Below are 15,601 nucleotides of genomic sequence, written 5' to 3' on the forward strand. Positions count from 1 at the left end.
TTTGTACACTCAGGTTGGTATATACTTTTTGTCTTATCTTGAGGTCAGGAATCATTTCCCAAACGTTGTCGGTGTTATTTTGAAACACCCTGTACACTGAATATGTTTTTATTTCGAACATCTCTAATGTGAAGTCTAATTTGGTTTAAATAATCATCCAATTGAGTTCGCATTGATATAGCTTGCACTTTTATTTATTTTTAAAAAAGCACAAGGTTGCAGTTGAAAAGTTTTAAATTTAAGTACTTGTGCCATGTTTATTCAAGTATTGTCTGTCGGAGAAATTACATAAAGCTATGAGATTGAGACAGAAACTTTGTAGCCTGCGGCTATTATTATATTAAGAGATAAAAGGAAGCAGATATTGTAAGGATACATGAACAAAACGGAACGGAACAAAAAGACAAAAGGATAATAATAGAAGCCTAGGAAGAAGACAAAACGACGTCACAAAAAAACAAAAATAAAACGTAAATAAATAAAAACAAATAAAAAAACATACACAAAGACCCTGACACGCGCGAGAGCGATCATAATCCATTATCCTGTGCAGAACAAAAGCATCTCTACTGTGTTTTTAATTTTCCACACAAAAGCAACAACGCACAAACACAGAAGAAGAAGAAGAAAAAAGTCGCTACTGAAGGACTTACTCAACGGATAGAGAGAGCGGGTCTTTGCGGCTGGGAGCGACGCCTCTGCCTTCTCATACGGCGCTCGCTAATGTCATGAGGTACCGAGTGACGCACTTATGACGTCATCTCTCCAGACAAACCCATTGCTAGGCGGCGCGGCAGTTTCTGGGGGAATATGATAGCTGGAGAAACAAATGAGAGTAGTCATCAGTTTGAAGTGATCGGAAGTGGAATGGTTTGTTTGGCTGAGCGGTTTATGTAAAGCAAAAAGAGCTTTTTGTTTGAAGGTTGACACAATTTCCTTAGCTGTTTTGATTGGCTTCTCACAAAGCGTTCTGCTCCGTTACAATGCTACCACTTGTGGTTGTGAGTTTGTAAGTGAAAAACGGAGCTTCCTTTCTCTCTCTCTGTATACACTTCAACAACCATTCTCATTTGTCAAAAGAGTACGACTAAGATTCGGTAAGTAACTAAGTGATTTCTATCAAACATTGTTCACTATTATCATTGTGTTCATTAATAGAGACTGAATGTTAGACCAAATGCTCAATTTAAGAATAGAAGTTTAGTTGCTGCGCCCGAACTTTTGGCCCGCTTTACACTATAAATTAAAATCGTGCTTAATTAAGAATTGTTTACATTTAACAAATTTACTGATTTTATTATTATTATTATTATTATTATTATTATTATTATTATTATTATTATTATTATTATTATTATTATTATTTGAATTTACCTACCAACTAATATGAGGATATACAATTACGGCCTTTGTCCTAATAATAATAAATAACAATGAACATTCAGTATCATCATCACTATCCATTTTGAAATAATTTAATTTAAACAAAGTTGCAATTAAATCGTTACGATATATTGTTATAGAAATACACAAAGATTAATGTTGCAATCTAAATATGGTTACGGCCTTTGTCCTAATAATAAATAGCAATGCACGTTCAGTATCATCACTATCCATTTTGAAATAATTTAATTGAAGCAAAGTTGAAATTAAATCGTTACAATGTATTACTGTAGAAATACATCAATATTAATGTTGAAATCTTAGGCCCTTGTCTTAATAATAATAAATAACAATGAACGTTCAGTATTATCATCACTATCCATTTTTGATAAATCGCTTGAAAATCTAGATCTCATTCTTATTTTCAAGTACTTCGCTAAAGCTATAACTCCAATTCCCTTGTCTTTTCTCTTGGGGACGCAGTGACTCAGTGGTTGAGCGTTCACCTCTGGTGCATGAGATGCTTGGTTTGTTCCCAGTTCGCACCAAGTGAGCTTTGTGGTGGTGTGGGTTTTCTAGAGGTTCTCCCATTTTCTTCATTTCACTATTTCATTCATTACTCATCATCACCATCTCCTTTAGCCTAGCCGGCATCACCGTGGAACGTAAAACTTAAAGATTTCCTTGTTTTTTTCTCACAATATATTCTAATTAGTTAAACACTGTATATTGCAATTAATCAGTATAGTATACGGTTTAGTATACAGTAGTTAGTAGCCTACTGTTTGTCCATATTATTTTACACTCTTGAAAGTGATTGATTTTAACTAAGGCGAAGTAGAAAACACTTACACTTTAATGAATTACACCTACATGTATCCTGTACATTCTGCGCCAAAAGTTCTTTCCGTTTGATGAAATTAGTTTCGTAAATAACTTCAGAATAGAAGGACCATTTGAGTACAATTTTAAGTTTGTTTTTTTAATCATTTTCTGTACGTTTCATCCACTCCATCGTTGTACGTACGTTCCAGCTATACCACTGTTATTCCCAAAATAAATTTTACCAAACGGAAAGAACTTTTGTCACTGACTGTACATGTGTATACATATGAACTGACGGATCTGATTACACAATGAAACACTTTATTGAATTTAATTGAAAGCAGAATAATAGTTTCATGATAATTTGTGAAGAAATAACTGTTCACAACTATTTAACTGCTTTCCACTCTAAAGAAATAAACTAAGAATAGAAAAAGGTCTGTGATCAACGAACTTTAAAAAGTTCGTTACTGAATTCTCTATGTCTGTGTGTCTGTTTGTCTGTCTGTTATTTGCGATTTTTTTTTTAAATTTTGAACCCTACATTCGATAGAGCATCAAAAACTATCAGAGAAAGAGATTAAATTTTTCGCATCACTCTTACCTTTCCCGAGAGATTGGCCAAAAAATGGCCTATTTCCAGAGATTTAAGGAGCCATATCTCGGGAACCGTAAGTCATAGAGAGAGATCATATTGATGTTGATCAATACCTAAGAGAATGGTAAATATTTTGTTACCAAATAGTAACCGGTGATCACTGTCCAACTGGTTACTGGTTTGGCCAGTGGCTACTTGGTCATTGGCCACAATTAATATCGGTACAAAAATGTTTACTATCCTCTTAGGTATTGATTAACACCTCTATGGCATACCGTTTCCGTGATGTTGCCCAAAAAATAGTTCCGATTTCGGGAGATTTAAGGAACCATATCTCGGGAACTGTAAGTCACAGAGAGATCATATTGGTGTTGAGCAACACCTAAGAGGATGGTAAATATTTTGGTACCAAATAGTAACCGATGGCTACTGATTAACTAACTACTGGCCAACTGACCACCGTTTCCCCGATATTAGGCAAAATATTCGAATTTCGGGAGATTTAAGGAGGCATATCTCGGGAAGTGTAAGTCATAGAGAGATTATATTTTGCGAATTTTTGCGAGAAACAGAACACGGTGTGGATAGAAAGATTTACTTTTACATCTAGGAACAATCAGTTATCCTACCCGCTCCATCTCTCTATTACTTTTAAGTTCGTTCTGGCAATGCTCTTGGAGCATTCTCAACTGGTTTTATTATGAAACCTTTCTCGAAAAAGGAAAACCTATTTTCATTTATCGATACCTTACCAACACAAATATATAACATTAGAAATGTAAATCACTATGTATACGTTATTTGGTACACGTGCATTAGTCGTGATTATTAAACAAAGTAGATATTTATACAGTAATAAGACAGGCTATATAGTGACATAAACTTTTACAGCAGAGGCTATACATAGAATAGTACTACTAATCAAGTTCTCGATAATCCTTCTTTCTGAGGAATAACGCAAAGTTTGTCCTCCTCAAAAGTAATTTGCTCTTCATACACACATCCTCTCATAACATTTGCACTGTCACAAACCTAAAAGATGCAATATACAGGACATGCACCTGGATCAAGTAAGATATTTATAATCATTTTCGACATGTCAAGAATATTCCTAACTTCTGAAGGGATTATTTCAATTTTACAAAATGGTGGTTTACATTATTTTACACATCTCATACACCAATACACACACACTAAATTGCTTAGTGATACTTGCCTGTTGCGCCACATGTTTCGTTAGCCATAACACTCAAATTTCAGAAATTCTCACTAAATGCACTCAATTCTGAAATTACATACCATGATGTAAGCTTTATCACAGCACTACAGATAGTATTATTAATCAACTTCTTCAGAAGGTTTGTTTCCCAGTAAACGCAAATTTTGACGTCTTCTTAGTTTCGTTGCAAATGCATCAATTATTTGATCCATAGATATAGTAATGCCTATTTCTTGTTTGATTTACAAAACAGCCAAATCAGACATAATTTCTTGTCCTGATCCATTGCACAGATACAATTTTAAGTCTTTTTGAGCATTAATCAGGGGTAAAAGTGAATCTGAGAAGGTAGGGGGACGGATGACGTCACGCCGTCCCCTGTGCCACCTTTACCCATTGTAATTTTTTAGGAAGTGAAGGGACGCCATAGATATACTTTGGAAGTAGGGTAACGGCGTCCTCCCGCGTTCCCACTCACTTTTACCCCTGGCAACATGCACACGATGACTCCACTAGTGTTAATAAGATTTGAAATAAAGATCTGCTCTAACGAAATATAGATTTGGGAAGTAAAGCATAAAGATTGGAATTTTTATTGAGGTTAGATGCGTTTCCACAGTTTAAACATATTTTTTTCACACTTTTGTTTCGGACTCATTGAACTCCATTCTAAATTTTTCTGCAACAGCTTCAAATCGTTCTTTCTTTAGGAAAATCGATGATTAAGGATAGCAAACTTGCATACCTCGCAAAATAAAGCATTCACTGTACAATGACATCTAACACAGGAAAAAGAATATCAACCCGAAAATTGTCTCCATCAAGATGTGCAGACGTTTTGGTTGAAATCTTGACAATACAAAGTAATTATGAAATTGCTAAGTTTATTAGTTGCAAACTTAGACTTCTCTTAGACTCGTGGTCAGATATATAAATGTTAATTTCCTGAGCAAATTTAAGTATCTACTGGAAAAGGCTTTAGTAATGCTTCTTCTGTTCGCAATGCCTGTAATTTTTTTTTCTACTGGGGTAATGAATGCATGAATATCTCCTAGAGCAGTAGTCGCCACACTTATGAAGCTTCTGAACTACCATACGGTTTTAAAATCCTACTTTGAGCTACCAGCCAAACTAACTACCAACTTTTAAAAAAATCCTACATTTGTTTATTGCCTATATTTATTGTTCATTTCTAGTAAATACGAAATCCAACGATCCAAGTTAGCACATGTCTACACGAAAAACAACTTGCACAACCCCACGCGTATACAATCAACTGAGAGATGAAGCTGACATTGGCAGTTGCGCGAGAGAAACAAGCAATTGTCGTCAGCGCCAGCTCAGTGGAAAGATCAACGTTAGTCAACCGGAGTGTTAACGCGATCTACCGAAGAATGTCCCCGCGAGCTCGCGATCGACGGTTTGGCGATCACTGTCCTAGAGTAATATCCTCATCTTCATCCAGTCCCTTCATGATTCATAAAATGTGTATAAAAAACAAACAAATATACGAAGTTATGCAAGCATGTCAGTTGCATGTATAAACCCTTAGCGTCATACAATGAGTACTGCTTTTATTCTTTCCGTCAGTTGCAAGGATTGCACAGTAATTTTTCAATTCGGTTTGACTATGAGATGATCAACTTAATATTGAATAACTCGGTATACTGGAAGATTTCTTATAAAGTGATATTTAAATATCTGGAAGACGTCTGTAACAGACCACTGAGGAAAAATAATTATGGATATTTTGTAAAAGGTTAAAGAATTCCTTTGCTTTAGTGAATCTTATCTGGACATAAGTTAGTTTTTATTGTTATTTTTAAATTTCTTGAAATTATCAGAAATCTTTGTTGAAATAAAAAATCTATGTACAGTAGTTCTCCTAACGAAGTCCCGATTTTGAAGAAAATGTAGGGGAATTAGGCAATACTTCTCATTTAAGAAATAATATACTACATGCATAGGTGGACGTAGTCTTCTAATTTTAGGGATCTTGAGTTTGTTTTGAGGGAACTTGAGAAAGTAAAACTTGCAACATCAATTTACGTCTACAATTCATCCTATCTATATTGAATTCCTTCCTGAAAATACATAAAGCCCCAGCAAATGCAATCTATCTGTCAACTGAAACACAAAATGAACTTATATCGTGTTGTGGTGGAACAGTGAAGGAAGTCATTATTACAGAATTAAATTCAGCTGAGCAATTCAGCGTTGTTGCTGATGAAACCCATGATATTAGAGTCTGAACATGTCAAAGATGATAAAGCACTGGAACATTATTTTTTAAAATGTAAATACTCCTGTGATATCAAAAGCTATCATAAATGTCTTGCATGATTCGGATGTAAAAACGGAAAGTGTATGTGTGTGCGGGACCTATGATAGTGCAAGCGTTATAAGATCTTTTCAGTCATAAATAAAGAAAATGTCAATTGCACTAATTAATATTTCCATCCCATGGACTGTTAAAATATCCTATTACGTATAATACAAAAACATCTTAGTCTATAAGTGACACTAATATATAAACTTCAAAGCATTTTAAAGAGTTATAGATTGCATACGAAGAATATCCCGATGCTCTTAATCTTTCTTATAAATGCAAGACGCCGTAGCCTGCCAGTTAGGCTAATTCGTAACAGTACACAGGTGGGCTAATAGTTGTCATCAGAGTTGCCAATCTCAGAGAACAAAATTATGGATTTTCAGAGAAAAATTGCAATTATAATACTATTAATAATTGCAATAATATATAATAAACTTATCTAGGAATCTTAAGTTTCGAACTCCTAATCAGCGGCCCTCACTATTTTTTTAAATCCTTATTAATATTAATCTGAAAACAACAATGTTTCCAACCCCTCGTAAACGTAACTGAATTTAAAGGTTGGATGCAGAGTTGCCACTTGTCAATTCTCAAATCGTCGTTGATTTATTTTAGCGGGAATAGCTGTTAAAAAAGTGTTTTATAATTAGTAAATCCATATCTACAATTTATTTGCACATTTAAAAACTGCAAAAAAAAAAAAAGTGAGCGTTCTAAAATTATCGTATATTCTCCTATTATCACGGGAGCATCATCGTATATAAGCATTAAGGCTTAAATTGTTGTAAGGATGGCAAGCCTGGAGCTAACAGTTGTCGTTAACTGCGTTGCCTCCTACTGACACTAAGTGAATGTCACTAGTTCGCAGGTAATTTGCAGAAGAATCTAAGGCTTGGGGAAACAATTAAGAATTTAATAAATTTATCTACTCATTTCAAACTGACCAACTATCCTTTTCTTCGAGCTGTTGTGCGTAGTGTTGAAAACTTTTGCGTTGCTGGGATAAAGTGCTGTAACTAAATAATTTGTTACATATACATGGAAACATGTTCATGTTTCTTTCTTTTATGATACTGTACGTTCTCTGCAAACAACCATCAAAGCATGTTTCTAGAGCATCTGAACATTTATGACTTAATTTCAGTTTTTATATGTCACTAAATATTATTCATTACTTCGATTTAGATCTTATTACCTATTTTACTGCCTATTTTTAAATTATAAGTACTTATTTGTCTGCCTATTTTCCATGTTTATAGCGCTTAAATCTCGGGTACCTATCATCAATACATCTTATCTTGCTGAAAGAATCAACTGACAACATTTGTTGAAGTTTCATCGTGTCTCTTCAACACCGAGATTATATGAGACGTGGATTTACAGCTAAATATGGAATCGAAACCACTGAAATACGTTGAATGCTCTCTCACCGGGAATAGAACCAGGAACTTCTTGCACCAACGACACGCGCTAACCACTATACCGCCAGGGCAATGCACTATCACTATTATAGAGAACGTTCTGTTATAATTTTATAAAATCAAACTCAAATTTTGGCTTAATTTTGTTTTATTTGTTTATTGAATTTTAGCGTCTGTCTTCAGCACAGAGCATATATGAGACACGAGGCATAAAAGCATCGCTACTACATACAGCAAAGGATTACAAATTACCCACATGCATTCCCAACACCATTACAGGAGGTAACAGGACATTTCCACCACCCTGTATGATATATTCTGACTAAAATTTCTTACTCACGAAGTGTCAATTGAATCATCATGAATCTAAAATTTTCTTGTTAAAGAAAGAAAAAGTAGTTTAAAAACGTCTCAATCTTGGTATCGGAATCTCCAGAGCATGTATTTTCCCGTTTCCGTCACTGCCCTCGTTAGTCTCATTTAAGTGTCATCATCATTAAAAATCATCATAGGTTTATATCCCCAGTGACAGATAAGGTGCAGCAAATAGAGAAGTTCTTAAGCTTTTCCGTCTTCCACTAACTTCTTTGCTGCGACGGAGGAATTTCCTACTTTAATTTCATTCATTAATTACAATTCTTTGCTCCTCTTTTTTCTCATGTTGCTCGGATCCGACATTAAGGGTCTTTACTACAACGAAATTAAACTACCGCTAATTTTAAAGTTTTTCTGTAATATCTTCAAAACAAGTAAAAATATTCGAAAAGCAGAAACGTTGTGAACTAGACAATACGATTTTGCATGTGATACCTTTGCCATTATTCACCTATCTGTTTATGATATGCTGCTATTTACAGAAAACGCAAAAATGTTAAATCTATCTACAGTTGCAAATCGAAAGCAGAAAGATGAGTTGTGATAATGGTATCACATGCAAAATTGTATTGTCTAGTTCACTTCGCTTCTGCTTTTCGATTATTTTTATTTGTTTTGAAGATATTGCAGAAAAACTCTAAAATTAGCGGTAGTTTAATTTCGCTGTAGTAAGTTCCCTTAAGTTGTAGGTCTCATACAACCTCAGTGCTTAATTGAACGCTAAACTCCAAATCAACCAATCCTCTGTTTTCTCTTATTTCACCATCACATATCCCAGAAACAGATCTTGGATCGTTCGGCGTAATCCGCGTTTCGCCTAACAAATTATTTCATACAGTTGTGACTAGAATTAAGGTTAGAGTTAAGATTAGGATCAAATCATGGAATTTCATGGAGATTGCTGGAACAATGTTTTCAAGTTAGTACATGACTTTTGGGATTGTAAACTCGAAATTTATGTCTACTATTCTTATCCACTCAACCAAGAAATTCTCATCAAATTTTGAGTTTTCTTTCCCTATCCGTACATATTGTACCGATGGAATGGATTAGGGTTAGGAATTAAATTTCTGAGCCTTCGGCATTTATGACCATGTTAGCCCGGCACGTATGAGGAATGATGTTCCTCGGCGATCACACTATCCGAGGAAGGAAGCGGCCTGGGACCTGTATGTTAGGCACAATTCCGGCATTTGCCTGATGTGAACGAGGAAAATCCAGAAAAATTTCACTCAGGATTGCTGGTCTCAAAAAGGTGTTACAATTTTTTCGACCGAGTTTCCCCACCGGGAATCGAACCCGGGACGGCTCGCACCAAACCCGGTAGAGCGTTAGCGACTACGCTGCGCGGGGTCACGCGGTATCAATTTTTTCTCGTCCCCTGCTAGCATTAACGTTGATTTATTGTTTCCTTACATTATTTACAACAATACACTTAAGTTTGTATAAATATATAACAACAAGCTCAGGAAGGCATGAAACGAAGAAATGAAAAAAGTTCCCCGGCTTTTCTTAGATTGTGAAAAATGTAAATACTAATATGATAACTTAAATACCTGCTGAAATTATTAAGTTTTGCCAGTTCTGACTCAAGCGAGTAGAATCACAAATTACTTTGGTAAAATAGAAGAGTTTGAGTCAATATTAGAATAAAATATCACGCTCCTCCTTGCAAATATACAATATTACTGGCAAACCGAGATTTGATATTTAACAACATTGAAATGATGAACGTTGTCAAATTGAATACACTTCTATTTCACTCTTCCAGGCTTTGAAATATCAACAAATCGAAGGTTAAAGTATTATATTTATTTGCATTTTTTCTGTGATCAATTAAATATATATATATATATATATATATATATATATATATATATATATATATATATATATATATATATATATATTTTTTTTTTTTTTTTTTTTTTTTTTTTTTTTGAAGTGACCAAATAACTAGCCGTAGAGTTTAGAACAAAAATATCAAATTGTTTGTGATGTAGGTAATTCATATATTTGACATTCTGACAAATTTCCACCAACAGTTGTGTATCTGTTCTCCTTTCCACCCACCAATTTCAGTACTTATTCTCCACCAAAAATCATAGCCCCTAGTAATGAAAGATTTAAAAATATATATATATATATATTTATTACTGTCATTTTTGGCGATATAAGGCTCCTTGTTTTGCCGAGTCCTCGTTTCGCCCAAAAATGGCGAACAATAAAAAAATCACGGAAATATAACAGATGAGGAAATTGCATTTCTTCCCACCCCCTCGAAACTCAACTTTTAATTTACCTTTCAGTCAATCAGAAGTGACCAATTCCCAGTTATATTAATCCCATTGTACTACAACTCAGCCAATCAGGGGGGACCGCGGTGGCTCAGTGGTAGAGCGTTCACCTCTGGTGCTTGGGGTCCCCGGTTCGATCCCAGCCCCCGCCAAGTGAACTTTGTGGTGGACAAACACCGTGTGCGTGGGTTTTCTCGGGGTTCTCCCGTTTCCTCCCACTTTCTTCATTCCACCATTTCATTCATCACTCATCATCACCGTCTCCTTTAGCCTTACCGGCATAACCGTGGGACGAAAAACTCAAAGATTTCATTTTCATATTCAGCCAATCAGGAACTATCTTCTTTTTTCTCCTATAAATTAAGTTCACAATGTTGAAACTCATCATTTGGTGCTAGCAATTACAGATAAGCATTATAGTTATGCATTTTAACTTATATATTATACTATTGTTCTTAGTCGATTGCTTTATTATTATTATTATTATTATTATTATTATTATTATTATTATTATTATTATTATTATTATTATTATTATTATTATTAAAAGCAAGACTGAAATAAGCGTTATTATAGGGTTTATGTGTTAACTGTGCACTCCAAATTTAGTGCGATTTCCCCCTGCTTACAAAATTCCTGGAAATCTCAGTAGGAAAAGCAAAGCAACGTTTCTATTGAGACTTCCAAGGGTTTTGTAAGCAGGGTGAAAGTTATTGTAAAACTTCTTTAATGAGTGCGCAGAATTGGCTGCAGAATTGATGCAGAATACAGTCTGCATCAATTTCCCTCAATAAGATAACGAATAATTCTTTTTTAAAAAAGATATAGTTTTAACACGCTTATATAGTAGAGAAACTGTAAAAATGTTAGTATTCTATTTATATACAAGTATAATTTTTTTAGGTAGTTAATTAGTATTTTTTTATTTTAGTTAATAAGCACATTTTGTTCTTAAGTTTATGATAAATTGTTAAAAATTACATAAGAATTGTAAAATAACAATGATTATTAAAAAACTGTTTCAATGAAAATTTAAAATGAAACAGTAAATATATATTCTTCGGTACTTTGTTCCCATAATGTTCGGCAGGTAATACTAAATCTTCTGCTTTCAAAGGCTCTAATCTGTCATGTTATGTCACTATCTTGACGTACGGTACATCATTCATGTCGTATTTTTTCATATAAACTTATGGAGTGTGAGCTGTCTCTCCATACTTCTTGCTCGGTTGCTACATAAATTGATGCACCAATGATGTCTGATTTTACTCCTAATCTCCCTTCTCCGCAATTACAGAAGAAATATAAAAATTATAATTTCTTACATTAATAAATTTGCTAATATGTAATCATAATGTTTGATTTTATTTATTTATTTACTTTAGAGAATTAGTGTATGGTATTACAAAAAAATCGTAAGGTGTTTTTAGATGAAATAAATGAAAGTTTTATTACTGTAGAATATTGTCAATAAATTTTGTTAATAACAATCAAGGTTAAAAATAGAGGAAGAAATAAATTTTACAATATTATTAGAATTTAACCAGAAAATAAATGTATAAAAATAATGCATATACCAAACGATAGATTCCATCAAGCGGTGGAAAAATTATATGGTTGACCAAAGCACCAAATACATGTTTAAACTGCTTGTGTAACAGTTTAGGCGAATATATATTTTTTTAAAAAATCTTGTGTAATAGTTTCGGCTATGTAACATTGGGTTCATCAGTTAAGTTATCGCCTAATATATCAAATAACGTGTCTGATATATGCGATGTTACATAGCCGAAACTATTACACAAGTATTTTTAATATGTACGAGTATTTGTCTAAACTGTTACACAAGCATTTTTAATATACATTGAAACCTCTCTAAAGCGGACAGCCGTGGGGAATCAAAAATTGTCCGCTATAGAGAGGTATCCGTCTTAGAGAGGTTTCGATATTTTCTTACGTAAATTAATAAACAAGGTGATATGTAATTACAAACTATTGAAGGTAATTTATCAAACCATTCTATGATTGTGGGCATGTCCACATCTGCGGATTCTCCACAAATCGCTTTGAAAGAAATTTTGTGTCTAATCCGAAACTTCTCTAACCACTCGTTCGAGACCTTGAAATCTGAAACATTCATTTCTGTTGCTACCTTCAAATTCTTAGTTTTTAGCATCGACCTAACACAGGAATTTTTTTCATTCCGCACTCTACAAAAACATTCACTTGCACACCAACTTTGTTCAAAGCAATGAGACACTATTTTCATTGTCATTTTCACACCACATTTATTAACTTGTCTTGGTTTTATATTATCTCAGGTGCTTGTGTTTTACCGATACAAAAATTTTCAGCTATCCTTCACACACCTCAGTATTCTTCGAAAATTCAATCAATTCGATTTTAACATTAGCGCTTCTCGTGGCATTTCGAAAGCTCACAACAACTTACAACTTATTGCTTAATCGATGCAGAATGACTAAAAGATTTCCTTCTACAAATAGAGGCACTAAGACAATATGCGAATACGCGGACAAAAATTACCAAAGATGTCTTCTGCTTGATTCCAGCGGAACAGTAGAATGACGTGTATTCCCAAATGGCAGGCAACTGTCAATCACTTTTGATTCTAAAACAGGTTGGGTGGGAGTGGAATGCAAGCAAAGGATATGAGGGTGTTGTTAAACAAAGACTCTTCATCTGAGTTTCTGAACAGCCAGTTGACGAGGAAAAAATGTTATTACAATCCTTCCTTGGTGATACATGTATGCATTACTGAAAATATATTTTTTCTGTAATTTCAACTTGTTTCTAGAGAAAGTGTCCGTAATATGGAGGTAAATAATACCTATAAAAGACAGAAAAGACTGTCCGTGTCCGTAATAGAGAGTGTCCGCTTTACAGAGATTTGTCAACATAGTTTTTCCTATTACAGTGTTTGGGGATTACAAAATATATCCGTTATGAGAGGTGTCAGCTTTACAGAGGTGTCCGTTAGTAGAGGTTTCACTGTATACTTGCCTAAACTGTTAACACAAGTATTTTAATATATATTTGCCTAAACTGTTACACAAGTGTTTTTAATATACGGTATATTTGCCTAAACTGTTAATATTTGCCTAACCTGTAACTTTTACACAAGCGTTTTAACTATATATCCCTATTTGCCTAAACTGTTTCACAAACATTTTAATATATATTGCCTAAACTGTTACACAAGCATTTTAAAATATATATTTGCCTAAGCTGTTACACAAGCATTTTAAAATATATATTTGCCTAAGCTGTTACACAAGCATTTTTAATATGTACTTGGTGCTTTTTCCAAAGCTATTATAGAGGTGAACGGTGGCTCAGTGGTAGAGCACTTCCTATGGTGCGTAAGGTCCGTTGGTTTTCTCGGGTACTCCCGTTTCCTCCCACATTCTCATTCCACCAATTCTTCCGTCATCTTTCACTTCACTCAATCAGCCCTCTCAAATAGTCTCCAAGGGCAAAGTTATAACGAACAAGATATGGGTGAGTCTAAATGCTCATGCATAGTTGAAGAGAATCAGGAAAAATGATACTGTATGGTAACCATACTACCTATTAGAGATGATATTGACACTCAAGTATACTTTCACCAAGCTTTTTATTACAACACTAACTTAGATAACAGGAGCTAGTATTCGCAATAACATAGAGTCCAAAATTATAATTAAACTTTTAATTTTTGTTTAATTATAATAATATTCAAGGAGAAGACACAAAATAATCGATAGATCACATCGGGCTATATGTAAAAACAAATTCTCTATGAGTTGGTTTCAATATTTTTTTTTAAGAAAACATATTTTTATGTCGCAAAATGTATGCCGTTCGTTCCCAATAATAACTGAGAGTGTTTATTGCATTGGAACAGATTGTTTATTTATTTATGTCTTTTGTATATATAGAAAAGTATACCGTTAAGTAGCAGATTGTAGCTCTTGTATTTTGTCTTCTAAGGATGACACACATACTACTAACAATAACGCAAATACTACTTGTAAATATAAATTTTATATTTATTAGCTCAAAATACCTTCTAAAATTTACGTTGTGTTAAATTTTGACACATGCCTGGATTACTTCAAGTCCATTATTTTTTTGAAATAAATTGTTAAAATGGCAGTGGTTACATCAAGTACGTGACATGGTCTTTATGGGTTGAAAGACCGAGAACAAGATTTTAATAAATGATTAGATAATTTATGTAAAGAAAGATAATTAACGTTCGGAAGTCGTTGAGCAAAATGTACTGAGATGAAAGATAAGAAGAAGAAGATCGATTTGAACGTTGGCAGAGGTTTACAACAAATAAACTGTGGTGGGCGGATGTGCTGCTAAAAGATAAGGGTATAAAGAAGAAACTAGTCGGTCAGCGATGTAAACGTTGTTTTGTGATATTTGGAATTCTAGAATAACTTAATTTTATTCCTCATATTTAAAATATCACCTTTATTTTTTAAAACTATGTTAGATGCATGGTTGTAGTAATTGTGAAAATACTGTTTGTATCGTTTGAGAAATATTTCATCAAAATAAAAGTCATTAGGTCCTATCCTGTAACGTTTACAAAAAATATCAGATTTCGATTAAAGTTGGAGGTCTTCAATGTGGCTTGGAACTGAAATCAATAAGGGAGAAAGATGGAACCAGATTAAAAATAAAATTTTCACTTTCCTGATGCATAATTATGCCCTATAGGCTAAAGCAAACGACTGATTAATGAATATGAATGGTTTTGAAATAAAGAGAATGTGGGAGAAAACGGGAGGAACCCCGTGAAACTCCACAGAAAAACAAACACAATCTGAGATCGAATCAGAGACTCCTCTTACCAGAGATGAGCGCTTTGCCACTGACAACCACTCGTCCCCTGATGCCAAATTAAAGCATCCGAATATGTTCCTACACAAAATGTAGTAAAACGATTTGTCCGACAAATTCTATAAATACCTAGATATAATCTAATGAAGGTAGATCGTGTATCGATATGAGGTTTATCAATTAATAGCAGAACGGTATGCAACCTTGATCACAGAATGATAGTTTGGGTTGCCTAACCTGATGGGGCTTCAGAAATTCTGGCCTTACTATTTTATAAAAGCCCTTACTTCCTCTTTA

At 34.0% G+C, this 15,601-nt stretch overlaps 1 protein-coding gene across 1 annotated transcript in view; it reads left to right on the forward strand.

Moving 5' to 3' along the window:
• The first annotated feature begins 838 nt into the window (after window positions 1-838).
• Window positions 839-15,601, forward strand: part of LOC145673271 (GTP-binding protein Di-Ras2) — a 132,642-nt gene continuing 117,879 nt past the window's right edge. The window contains exon 1 of the mRNA XM_081742809.1: window positions 839-1,097. The gene's annotated coding sequence lies outside the window, so the exon portion shown is untranslated. The remainder of the gene's footprint in view (window positions 1,098-15,601) is intronic.

Source organism: Thermobia domestica, chromosome 16, assembly GCF_964235325.1.
Source record: "Thermobia domestica chromosome 16, izTheDome1.hap1.1, whole genome shotgun sequence".
Classification (NCBI taxonomy): Eukaryota; Metazoa; Arthropoda; class Insecta; order Zygentoma; family Lepismatidae; genus Thermobia; species Thermobia domestica.